This window comes from Vicugna pacos, chromosome 8, assembly GCF_048564905.1.
Source record: "Vicugna pacos chromosome 8, VicPac4, whole genome shotgun sequence".
In the NCBI taxonomy this organism is placed as follows: domain Eukaryota; kingdom Metazoa; phylum Chordata; class Mammalia; order Artiodactyla; family Camelidae; genus Vicugna; species Vicugna pacos.
The window spans coordinates 15,198,717-15,212,072 of NC_132994.1; positions in this window are offsets into that span (position 1 = coordinate 15,198,717).

The following is a 13,356-nucleotide window of genomic DNA, read 5'->3' on the forward strand; positions in this document are numbered from 1 at the left end:
ATTTGCCCTAAAACCACATAAGCCAAAAAATAAAAATCTATATTAGACTCTATTTTCTGAATGGTGAGGAGTTAAAGTAACAATTCTGGCTCTGGAACATCAGAGAAAAATACGAGAACTTGCTAAGGGAAAGCACTAATTTCAAGTCATGTATATGCTAAAAAAAAAAAAATCCCCATAGCAATGAAAAAACGTCAAGAATTTAATAGTGGAGGTAAAAGATTTTCATTTCTCTTATGTTTGCCCTGTTGCTCAGGTTAACAATGGGAAGGACGGATTTTTTTTTTTTTTTACATGTAATCATTTTAGGACTTTCATTCCAAATTTTAAGATCATGGCTGTGAAATGACTTTCTTATAAATGAGCCATCATTTTGTAATGCAAAATAATGGCTGAGGCAGAAGTTGAACTTTGTTAGTGATTAGAATGCTGAATTGTTTGTTAAATGTACCCAGAATTTTGTGCTTCTAGTCTCACTTGAAATCAACTTTAAACAGGTAAATGAAATGATGGACTAGAGGGGTGAAGTTCTTTCGTATGATGAGAGAGGCCACATGGGATGAAGTGGAAAGAGTTCTATCTTTATAAACAGTGGAAATAGCTCAACTGTGAAAACAAAATTATTTTTTGTGAAGAAAAAGCCTTCATTGTATTATTCTCAAAATAATTCCTATTATTTCTTGATGACTACAAAGAAATCAGCTGTCTACTGAAAATACTTACTGGAATGCTATTTTTGTGCAAATCTAGCGATCAACAAATATCTGATGAACTCAACATAGTAACTATCAGTTCTACTTTCTGAACTATTTATGGTCCTCCTGACAAAGTTTACCGGACTTAGAGGAAACTTGGGAAACTATAAACTGAGGGACTTTTTAAAATTGAAATATAGTCAGTTTACAATGTTGTGTCAATTTCTGGTGTACAGTATAATGCTTCAGTCATAGGTGGATTAATCGGTCAAATTAATGAGATGAAACTTTAAAGGAAGAGCATGGCACTTGCCTTTCAGTCCCAATGTCTTCCGAGTTGTGACAACTTTCTCAGGTTTGAAGTAAGAGAACAAACTGTGAAGAAGAAGGATAGATCCTCTCAATGCAGTGAGGAGAGCTGGAATCCCTGTAGAAGGGCAGTGACTAATGGGAAATAAGCCAAGAAATGGCAGAGGATGCTAGGGGGAGGTGGGGTGGGAGGTTGGCTTGGATCGGTGCTGTGCTTTGGAAGCAGGTGTAGGGGGTCTGCATTAACACATTAAGAAACTCTGTGGTCTCTGTGGGCGTTAACAGCTGTTTAAGATCATGACACCCAAAAGGTGAGGTGGCCTTAGGCCCAAAGGAAACATTTTACAGCCTGAGAAAGGGTTCTGTCTGATAGTTGGGGCAAGCTGGGGCGGGGGGTGGTTCTCAGTGGAAGGTGCAGCCTGACTTCTAGTGTGTAAGCGGCCTGAATGAGGTGAGCATGACGCCCAGCCAAGGAACAGCAGAATTCCCAGCAGGGGACGCTGGCAAAAGCCATGGAGAAAGTCAGTCCTATGGATACACGAGTATCAGTCCTAGTCGCGAAGTGAATTACATTCTGGAAACAAAGGTAAACATCTTCACAATCAGGCTTGCAGGTAGGGAAGGAGAGAGAAGAGTCAGTGGGTGTGAGGCTGCCTGGAGCCCTCTTTGGGGTGTCAGATGCCAAGCTAGACAAATCAACATTAAAAACAACCAACCTAGTTGAGGGAGCAGGGTTCTGAGGATCATAATCCAGCTTTGGTCTAGGTTGTCCTGGACACTGAAATTGTTTTATTTTCAAAATGTTAAAAATAAAGTTGCTAAAGTAAAGATCACAACCACAGACTAGTTTATTGATTATAGCAATATTACAAAAATTACTTTTAAAATATAAATAGGGATAGTAATAAAATAGGGGTTGGGACTCCAGACTGTGAGTCCCTAGGTTCTTATCCCAGCTCTACCCCTTACTAGCTGTGTGACTTTGGACAAGTGAGTTAATTCCTCTGTGCCTCTGATAACACATCTCTCATAGGGTTTCTACAAGTATTAAATGAGTTAATATTTGTCAAGAACTTAGAGCAATACCTGGCAAATCATAAATGCTACATAAACATCTGCTAATGAAGATGAACATTCTGATTGATGACGGAAACATAAAAGCTTATCCTAACATATAAATGGGCAAAGAACATAGACAGTCACACAACAGATGATTTGATGATTGAATAAGCATGCAAAAATATTCAACATTAGTCATAATCAATGGGTGCATCTTACCAAAAAAAAAAAGATATCATCAAATGGTAATACCATTGTAGACAAGAGGGAGTGAGTATGTTTCTCTATTCCTTCATAAAATGCTTACTCTTTATGACAAGTATGCTTGTAGGTATTGATGATAGAAAAGTGAAGACCTCATCCTTCCCTTGAAAATCTCATAGTCTAGCTGAGAGACAAACATGCAGACGTTGAGTATGAAACGCTGTGATGAATTGTATATCTTACTCAGACACAGGTGGAGGTTACTAACTCTGTCTGGAGGAAGAGAGAAGAGTAGGAGGAAATGATCTAGGAAAGGTAAGGCGAGGCCAGGTTATAACAAATGCTTGCATAGCATTGCTAGGAAATTTGGCATAAAGTAGAAAAAGATAATCACTGCTCTCTGTTTTTTAAAGAAGAAGTTAAACTCAATATCCATAACACCCATCCATTACTCAGAGGGAAACAAAGATATTCTTAAATGCTTAGAGGATAGTCCTTGGTATGGTCATTCCTGGAGAGTTAGGGGAATCCTAGCACCTGCATCTCCTTCCATTTTGGAAGCAGTTTGGCAGTAGGACTATAGGTTCCTAGAGGGGTTCCTCTAACATTATGATCCTGGGAGTTTATTCCAAGGAAATAACTAGGATTATTTATAATAATAAGAACTGGAAATGCTTAATGGAACTGTGGTATATCGACTTGATGGAAAATTTTGCAGAAGATTTAAATAAGATGAAAAATTTGGAATCCAAGTAGAGATATGGAAACATACTTATAACATCATAATTTAAAATGAAATAACAAAATGGTATCTATGATCTGAGTACAGCTAAGCATACAGGACTTAAGGAGAAACTTTAAATAGTTGATTTGATGGGCATAGAATAGTGGAATTGTGGCTATTTAAGTACTTTTCTGATTCTATTTTTGATAGTTAACTTTAGTGCAAAGGAATATAATGAAAACTTCTTCACGTAAGTCCAAAAAGATAAACATTGGATTAAAGAGAACAGCTTGACAATACATCAGATAAAAAGGCCCACAGACTTTACCTACAAATTCAAAATGAAACAACAATTTGAAGTCACTCTCCCAAAAGCCAATTCCATATTAAGGAGCAAAACTACAAGAATAGGATTTATAAAAGGAATGTGGCAGCCCCATCTTAGTTGGCACTGATCAGACTGTCTGAGACTTATTTTGTTCTGGAAGACACATTGTAGGACAGATCTAGGCAAATTGGAGTACATTTCAATAAGAAAGAGTGAGGAAATTGAATTGAATGATGTGCCAATGCTTACTCAGAAAGGGGAAGGCAATGTGGGGGATAGGCGGACATCATAGCTATGTTCAAAAATGTTGTGTTGTCTTGGAGAAGACTATAGATTTTCTGTATGTAAATCCAAGAGTCTCTTGAATAGTCACTTGAGTACTATTCAAAATAAAATGGTCAACCATGAAAGATGATGAATTCCTTGGAATTAGGTTGGTTAGCTAGATGATGTATAGTCTGATGAGGATATTACAGAGAAGGTGAACATTTGGACTAAAAGTCTGTTAACATCCATTCCAATCCTGGAAGTCAATAACTCAAATTGTTCTCTGAAGAAATCCACAGCTTGGCATGTTCTCTTGAACCTGCAGAACCTATTCATTATTTCTCTTTTGTATTATGCTTATGATACACTGGATGCTAGGATTAGGGATGAAAAAGGGCTGGGTAAGATGTTAGAATGACAGTTGAAATGAAAATAGCTGATATTCAAGGACGAACGGCATGATTTGAAAAAGGTGCTACTATGAAATCCTTTAGTAATGAAAAGTTGGATGAAAAGCTGCAAGCTTGTGTTACAGTAGCTATTCCAATCACTGACATTTTGCAATGAGGAATAGTTTTATTAAATTTCATTCCATTAGAAACTAAATCCATTTAAATCCTCAGAAGGAATGTTGTAGGAACATTGCAGAACCTAGAGCAATAGCTATGGACTTACAGATTTTCTGGGTTTTGAGAGTGAAAAATACACTTAAAAACTATTTTAAAGTGGATTCTTTTTATTCTTACAAGGCAGGTTTCTGAATTAGGGATTTTCTGTGGTTGCTTATCAAAGACCTAGCCTCAAGAATGTTACAGCATATTTAGTGATTTTCGCTTCAATGATTTTCATAGGACAGCATTCATTTCTTTGAAGTAATAACATGAGCAGAGTCAAAGATTCAGATTATTATTTATTGTAACAATTTAGGGCTTTTTGTTTTAACTGAATGACTTGCGGCAAATTACAAGGACATAATTCAGCCAAAGTAATGTTCTAAATCTTGGTTTGCCTTCTCAGGACCCTTTACCAGTTGCACTGTGTAATCAGCAAGGAACAACTAACATTTCAGGAGCTCTTTCTTATAATAACTCACTTTAACCTACTGGATTTTAGGATTTTTGTTTTAATGTGGAATTTTAAGTATAATTGTTGGTATCTATCTTTAAAATTCTTAAGAGTTGTCTATAAATGTTATGTTTAGTTCTTTAATTAGGGTAATGGGATTCTGTAGTAAACTAGTTTAATTAAAAGTGCTTGATTGAAACTATTTTATCTCGTGGGGAATTGATTCCAAAAGAGAGGACCGAGGTAGCACACATCTCATTTCAAGACTTTGGCTTTGTCCTTCCCAACTAATGAAATTTTGTTTTGTTTTGATTTGGTTTGATTTAGGTTTTGCTGTTGTTATTGTTGTTATCAGGAATTTTGTAGGTCTTGAAACACTGATTCAGTTTAAACTTTATGATCTTTATTTGGAAGGAAAATATTATATATGTATATATATCAAATATAGGTATCCACGTTTTGTTCTTTTAAAACAGTTCAGTAATTATCCCATTTCATAAACATTTTTATGGGCAAATCTCAGAATAAATTATTTATATTTTAAATCTATTTCTCCCTGGTGAGTGGTAAGCCAAGTGACATTTCTTTTGAAGATAGCAGACATGATATAAGTAAATTGAAATGAAAAGAGTTAATTAGGTTCAGGCATTTCACGCTGGTACTCAAAAACATTTGGAAGCTTCCATTGCTGAACAAACACATAGCTAAATTTAAATATGAATTAAATATGAATACAATGGTATGTTTATTTATTAGATTGCTATAGTTCCCCCACCTTTGCTAGATAATGACACTGAGAATAAATACTTTATAATTAACAAAATGCAACATAGGGGAAGTAGAGCTTAACAATTACGAGAAAAGTGTCTCTTCTCCAGAGACTTAGAAGCAGGTGTCCTTAACATGCATAAATACACACACGCTCACACCCACAGATGCCTTCCATCAGCAACTGCTGCTACTCTAGCCTATAGACCAATTCTACTCTTGGCTTATGGCCATGTGTTTCTGGCCTTAGGCCTTGACATTGTCCTTAAAAAAGAAAACAGATGACTGTAGGAAACTAGTCCAAGAAGATGTAGGTCTAAATTATCAAAACAGCCAGCAATCCCAGGGAGAGAAATGCACTCCTGTCCTGACAAAGCCTGAGGCACTGCTCATAGCATCCTTTGATGGCAAAAAATAAATAAAGAGTAGCATTAATTGATGGAAGAGACTTTGTAGAGATACATTTTATAAATCTTATGTTAGCAACATTGGTCAAGAGTGTTTTGTTGGGGGAGGATTTAGCTCAGTGGTAGAGCACATGCTTAGCATGCATGAAGTCATGGGTTTGATCCCCAGTATCTCCATTAAGTTGAAAAAAAAAGGTGGGGGTAGGGTATAGCTCAGTGGCACAGCCCATACTTAGCATGCACAAGGTCCTGGGTTCAATCCCCAGTACCTCCATTAAAAAAATGGATAAATAAGCCTGAAAAATAAACAAACAAACCTAATTACTAATTACTTCCCCGCCAAAAAAGTGTTTTGGATATTATAGGTTTAACTACTCCAGAGGCATTAGAGTATGAAAGTTTACTGAGAGACAGAAAAGAGGACCTGATCAAATGGAAACTCACACAGTCCTTGTTCTTGGTTGGGAAGTCTCAACAGGGTCAATTCTTCCCAAATTAATTTAAAGTTTTAACATGTCTAAACACAGTCCCAGCGATATTCGGAGGAATTTACATCAATATTAATATAGATAAAAATATGGCATGTGACAGAATTAACTGAGGAGGACCTATTTCCTCCTCCCACTCATTTCAAACATATAGAATTCTAGATAAAACATAATATAAAAAACAAGAAAATAACTAAGAGAGTGAGAAAAAAACTAAAAAATCCCAAACTTTGCATTCAGAATGAGTCTGCAAACTGAAATTTTATCATACACGAGGAAATTTAATTTTGGAAATATGGCCAAAGTTCTACAATGTGTCAAGAAATTTAATCTCAGAAGGCCAACTAACAAAAATCAACAATGGGACACAGACTGACCTCAGATTAAAATAGTATTATATATCAATTGGACAAAAATTTTGAAATAAGTATGTGTAGAATGCTCTACGAGCTAAATGAAGTAATTAGAATAACAACAACAAAAAGAATGTGAGATGGCAAAATTTAAAAATTAAATGGACAGGAGAAAAATAAACATTCAAAAGTTAAAAAAGTAAAAGATGGTCACTTGAAATGAAAAACTCTAAAAATAGCATATACTCTAGATAGGACCTAGTCAAAGAGAGAATCAGCAAAAGGTGATACTGAAGAATTTTCTCCAAGAGATAAGGTATATGAATGAGCAGCTGAGACACTTAGAAATGTGTATAGCAGTTCTCACACACATCTAATAGAAGTTCCAGAACAAGAGAATGGAGGAAAAATAACATTTGAAGAAACAATAGTTGAACTGAAAAAATATATGGGTTCTCATAACAAAAGCACACTGTGAATATCAAGCAGGATAAATGAATTCAATGCAAGATATATCATGGTGAAACTCTTGAACATCAAAGAAAAAATAATATTATTAAAGCTACCAAAGGATAAAGGCAAATTATATTGAAAGGAAACACTATGAAACTGGCATCAAACATGGATGCTAGAAAACAATAGGATAATATCTTTAAAGTGCTAAAGGAACATACCTGCCAAATTAAAATTGTTGCAAAACTATTATTTAAAAAAGGGGTAACACTACAAGAAGAAAATCAGACAAACTCAGAAAGAGTTTACCCCCTACAGACTCTTTCTAAATTATAAAAATATTAATAACACTGAATGGAGAGTAGAGGCATGGAATCCAGGAAACAAATGTTAGCTCAGAAAATGATAAAAGGACCTCTAAACTATAATTGGCTATTTAAACATAAATAATAGTTGTTGCCTTTAAGATGGAAAAATAAAATTCTAGATAATATGAACAAGGTTGTAGATGGGGTGGTTGAATAGGTAAATTGCAGTGAGACTCTTATATTTGAGAGGTAGATAGAAGTACTGAAAAAAGAAATATTTAAATACATATAAACATTTAAGAGTAACCAACAAAAAGTAGAAATACAATCTATAGCTTCCAAACCAGCAGAGGAGGAAAAGGGGGAAATGTGAAGAATATTAATTCAAAAAAAGGCCCTAAAAAAGGAAAAAAAGAAGTAAATAAAAAGAATGATAAAACGAAAGCCTCAAATAAGGTATATAAGTAAATTCAGATAGATCAATAATTTAAAATAAATACCAATGATTAAACTCATTAATTAAAAGAAAAGAATCACCTAATTAGATTCTTAGATCCAGCAATATAATACTTTCAATAGACACTATTTAAACAAAAGCATACAGAATAGTTGAAAATCAAAGGATGAAAAAAGATACACATACTATTTCTATGTCAATGCATATCGATGTTAACACACAGAATATGAGCCAAAGTATTAAGAGCAATCAAGAGGCCTGGCATAACAATACAAAGAAAAATCCATCAAGAACATAAATCATAAATAAATAAGTACATTTGTATCATTTTTTTTCATTTTTAAAAATGAACTTATTTACAAACTGGAAATAGAATCACACAGAAAAAGACATAGACAAAGAAAATAAACTATGGCTACCAAAGGGACAAGGGGTAGGAGGGGGAAAGATAAATAAGGAGTTCGGAATTAACATACACACACAACTATATATAAAATACATAAACAACAAGGACCTACTGTATAGCACAGGGAACTATACAACATCTTGCAATAACCTATAATGGAAAAGAATCTGAAAAAGAATATATTTGTATACGTATAACTGAATCACTATGCTGTACACCTAAAACTAACACAACATTGTAAATCAACTATAATTCAATAAAAAAGAACATAACTCATAAGCTTGTATTTAACCACATAGCTATAAAATATATAAAACAAAAGCTAAGAAATAATAAAGCAAATTTGACAAGTCCAAAATCATAGTGGGTGTCTTAACATAGCTTTCAAAAATTTATAGATGAAGTAGACATATAATTAGTGAGAATATGGAAGATCTTAATGATGTGATAACAAGCTTGATTTAATGGATATAGAGAGAACTCTGTACCTTCCAATGACATTGAACTTTTACAAGAACTGACCCTTTACAAGGCAAAAAGGAATTCCAGTAAATTCCAAAAAATTAGTGCAATGTCCATCAAATCCTCTCACCATAATAGAATATTAGAAATTAACAACTAAAAAACCAGAACATTGAAAATATATAGGAAAATATGTTAAAAAACAGAAAAACAGCAAGAGTTGCTAATCATGTACATGAACACACCACAAAGCCACAATAATATAAATAGCGTTTCCCATTCAAGAATATATAGCCCAGGACAGACAGACAATAGAATGCTTTATATATATATCTTATAAATTACATAAATTATATATTTATATATTTTAATATTTGTGTGTGGTATAATAATTGAATAAAAATAGAAATTCAGTAAATTGTATTGAAACAAGAGGTTCATAATTTGGAAAAATTTCTTTATATTCTCATCTCATGCTATAAACCTAAATCAGTTTCAGATGGACTAAACAGTTTAACCTAAAAGTAAAGACAGAAAATAACTAGACAATAATAGAAATAAATAATGTATGTCTGAGTAGAATATTTTTTAATCCTAGAAGCAACAAAAGATACAGTAAGCAAAATACAGACTAAGCTATATAGAGTTTTGCTTAAAAAATCTCTACAGTAAAATGCCTATAATAAAAAATTTGCAACATAGATTCAAATAAAGATAATATCTGTAACTATCACACAAAAATCAATGAGATATGTGAGCATTGGAAAAAATGAATTATTCTATTCACCAAAGAAGAAATACAATGTAAATTTAAAATTCTCTATTTACACAATGAAATTTGATTTGATCAGTAAATGCCTTAAGCATCTGTGAGGTTCTGATGAGATGGTCAGTCTTTAAAGAGTTGGTACTCAGTTTGGCAGTCTGTAGCAAGAGTTTTGTAATGCCTCTGTGCCAAAGTATGAACAATATTTTATTCACAAGGATGATTTTCATCCCTTTATTTGAAAAGTAGAAATTGCTAATAGTTTAAGTGTCCAATAGGAAGAAATGGGTAAGTAAATAATGGTGCCCAATAATATATTATGCAATTGTTAAAGTTATGCTTATAAAGGATCTTATTATGACTATGGAGTATGCTTATATGAAGTTTTGATTACATTCCAGGTAATAACTGAAATATGCTTTGTCATAATTTAAAATAAATCTAGGGGGCATATATAGCTCAGTGGTAGAGTACATGCTTAGCATGTACGAGGTCCTGGGTTCAATCCCCAGTACCTCCATTAAAATAAATAAATAAACCAAATTACCTACCCCCAATGCCAAAAAAAAAGGAGTAATAAAATAAATCAGCATACCGAACTATAGATATAGTATCATTTTAACTACATTAAAAAATTGGAAGAAAATATCAGAACAAGTTAACTGTATTTCTCTTGGGCTGGGATTGTGGGTAATTTCTAGTCTTTGAAATACTCTCCTGTATTCTCCATGTAGGGCATATGTTACCTTTTATTAACAAGTAATTAAAAACAGGGATGTGCACATGGCCGGACATAAAATAACAGACCAGGCAGGAACTCCAAGGATGAAGGGCATAACAACTTTAGGAATCCTAGAAACTACTAAAAATCTTGCCAAATGACCAAGAATTTTGCCTTTTAGCATTTGTATGACCTTGCCCAGATGAAAACAGAACAAAGCAACAAATGAAAAATAAACAAAAACAATATTTTTATTTAATTTAAGGCAAGTATTTACTGAGTAGACCTTATGATGGTGCTTAGAAATATCAGTGAACTGCAGTGAACACTCCCAAGTATTGTTATGCAATTGGACTTCTCATTTAATTGTTGGTAAATCTCTTGTTAGTCTTCGGTTAAAGCTCTGCTCTTACTAACGTGTTATACATTTTGATGTTATTGCTTCTCAGGGTCAATGAATTAATGGATCTGCAAGTCTATTCTGATACATTTTACTTAGCTACCCAGCTTCTCCGGGGCTCAGTTTTCTGGCACACGTGACGGATGCTCCAGTACTTTGCAGACTTTTCGGTGTATGTGAACGACTTGGGGGTCTTTTAAACCTCAGATTCTGGTTCAGTAGGAAGGGAGTAGAGCCTGAGAGAATGCATTTCTAGCTAACACTTACTGTTAGTTGCAGGCTTCTAGAGGTCTCTGAGTGCCCCAATCCCCAGCAGTTTCAGGGGCCTGTGGTTCCATCCGTTATTATTACAGTGATTCCCACAGAGGTGTGGAGAGTGGGGCTGGTTAGGCTGCAGAGGGCCGTTCCTTCAGTCCCTCTCCACTGACAGTTTTATCCACTTGAGTCCTTTGGCTGGAGGGCAGAGGTGGGAAGAAACAACTGCCAGATTGTGACCATCAGTGTGGAAAAGACGGCTGAATGGTGACAGTGGAGGCGGGAGACTGGGAATGACATGCTGACATGAGCCACGGTTGCTGACTGAGTTCTGTTTTATTGACATTGCATCCTTCTCCTGACTTCTCACCAGGACTAATTAAATAGGCCTGTCAGGCAGATATGTGATACAGCTTCAACCCCACCAAATTGTAAAATTACATTTAACTGTCCCACTTGTCCAAGCCCTGAGGACTACTTTACCTACTAGACTCATGCCAGGCACTGATGGCGATAGAAAATGAGGCTTGGTTTTTTTTCTCTGGAGGAGGTTACACTCTGGTTGAAAAAGACAGAAAGGGGGAGAAGAAGCAAGAAGAGAAAGTGAGAAGAATTTGCATATTGTCACTTGCGCTGATGGACTGAGGACAAAATGTTAACCTTGCTTTGCTGGAAGAGTTTCGGGTGGTATGAATTTAATAAGAGGAAACTGCATCTGAATTGTTCCTAATCAAGTTAATTGAACAAAGGGAAGAGTTCCAAGAATATCTTTAGTACTGATGGAGGACATTTATTTTCGTCGCCACAGACCCTAAGAAACCCTCTATACCTTTCTTGAATGAAAGGTGAGTTCTGACAATAAGAATGATGTTCCATTTTTACATCATTGATAGGATCAAACCATAGTATTTGGATTATCAATGACACAAGCTCCAAATTTACAATACTAGACTATTTTTTGTTTTTAATTCAGGAAATATATTTGAGGAACAAACTTCCAGTTATGAAATAAATAAGCTATGGGGATGTGGCATACAGCATGGCGACTATAGTTAACAACACTGTATTGTGTACTTGAAAGTTGCTAAGAAAGTGGGCCTTGAAAGTTCTCATCACAAGAAAAAAAGTTCTGTGACTACATATAGTGATGGATGACAGATGTTTATGAGACTTATTGTGAAGATCATTTGGCAATATATACAAATATCGAATCACTATGTTATACACCTGACACTAATATAATGTTGCATGTCAATTACACCTCAATTAGATAAAATCACGAAGGAAAAAAGGAAGTATATTTGATATAATTCTTATTGGCCACCAGAGAAATGAAGGAATTCGATCTGACAGTTGCTAAGGCAATCGAAAACAAAGGTTTAGCATTTTAGCACTCCTGTTGTTGAAACGATTATTGGAAATACCCTTCCTGACTGGATATCAGAAGTACACAGTGTGACCTTATGAAGCCTCATGTATGGGAAATTGATTTTAAATTCATTCCCAGCCAAGCTCTGGTGTCCTAAGATAGCATCTATGCTCTGCCTGGGGGACCTCCTTCTTCTTCAGGCTACTCTGCTGGTTAGTGGGAACCATTTCAAGAAGGAAAAGCTTGGTGAGAAGAGGGTGCTCAGTTTTGTGATGAGGCCAAGCATGGAAAGCTCTCAGGAGAGGAAAGGATTAATGCTCTGAAAAAAAGATTTTTAAATTGTCTACTAGATGTAATGATAGTGGTTAAAATTTTACATGCTCAGGACAGAAGTTAAATGACAGATTTATAAGTTCCTGGTCTGGAATCAGGGAGATAGGATCAGGCTAAAGAGGTTTTGGAAAATGGTCCCCCGATCCCTAGAATCTGGCCAAACATCATAAACTCAGAAATTATTATCTGAAGCAGAACCTAAGGTTAAACACACTTTCAATGAGATGCCATGAGTTTCCTTTATCCGTAACCGTTTTTCCCCTGCTGATATTAAATTTCTTTTAGAGCGACATCATTTCCCTCCAAAACCTTTCATCATACACAATCTTTCTTGAAAACCAAACTAGAAATCTCTCTCAAAAGTACACTTTATAAATGCTTTTTCTTTTTTAAATTATGTTTTAAGGTTATTTTTTTAAGGGAGGTAATTAGGTATATTTATTTACTTTTAGTGGAGGCACTGGGGATTGAACTCAGGACCTTAGACATGCTAAGCATGCACTCTACCGCTGAACTATATATACCATCCCTCCTCAAAAGTATATTTGGAAAGCCATCTTAATGACCTTATAGTGTACCAAGTATTTAGGTCAGTGAAATTTGGGAGTGTTTTCCAAAGTAAATGGAGAAATTTTGGCCCACATTCTGGGCTGCAAATTAAGATCAGGCCTGAATGAAACTTATAGTCTTTCAAAGGAAATCTGGGGTCATTTTGGAAGATTGGATCCTTTTCAGATCTGACCTAATCTGCATTTGGTT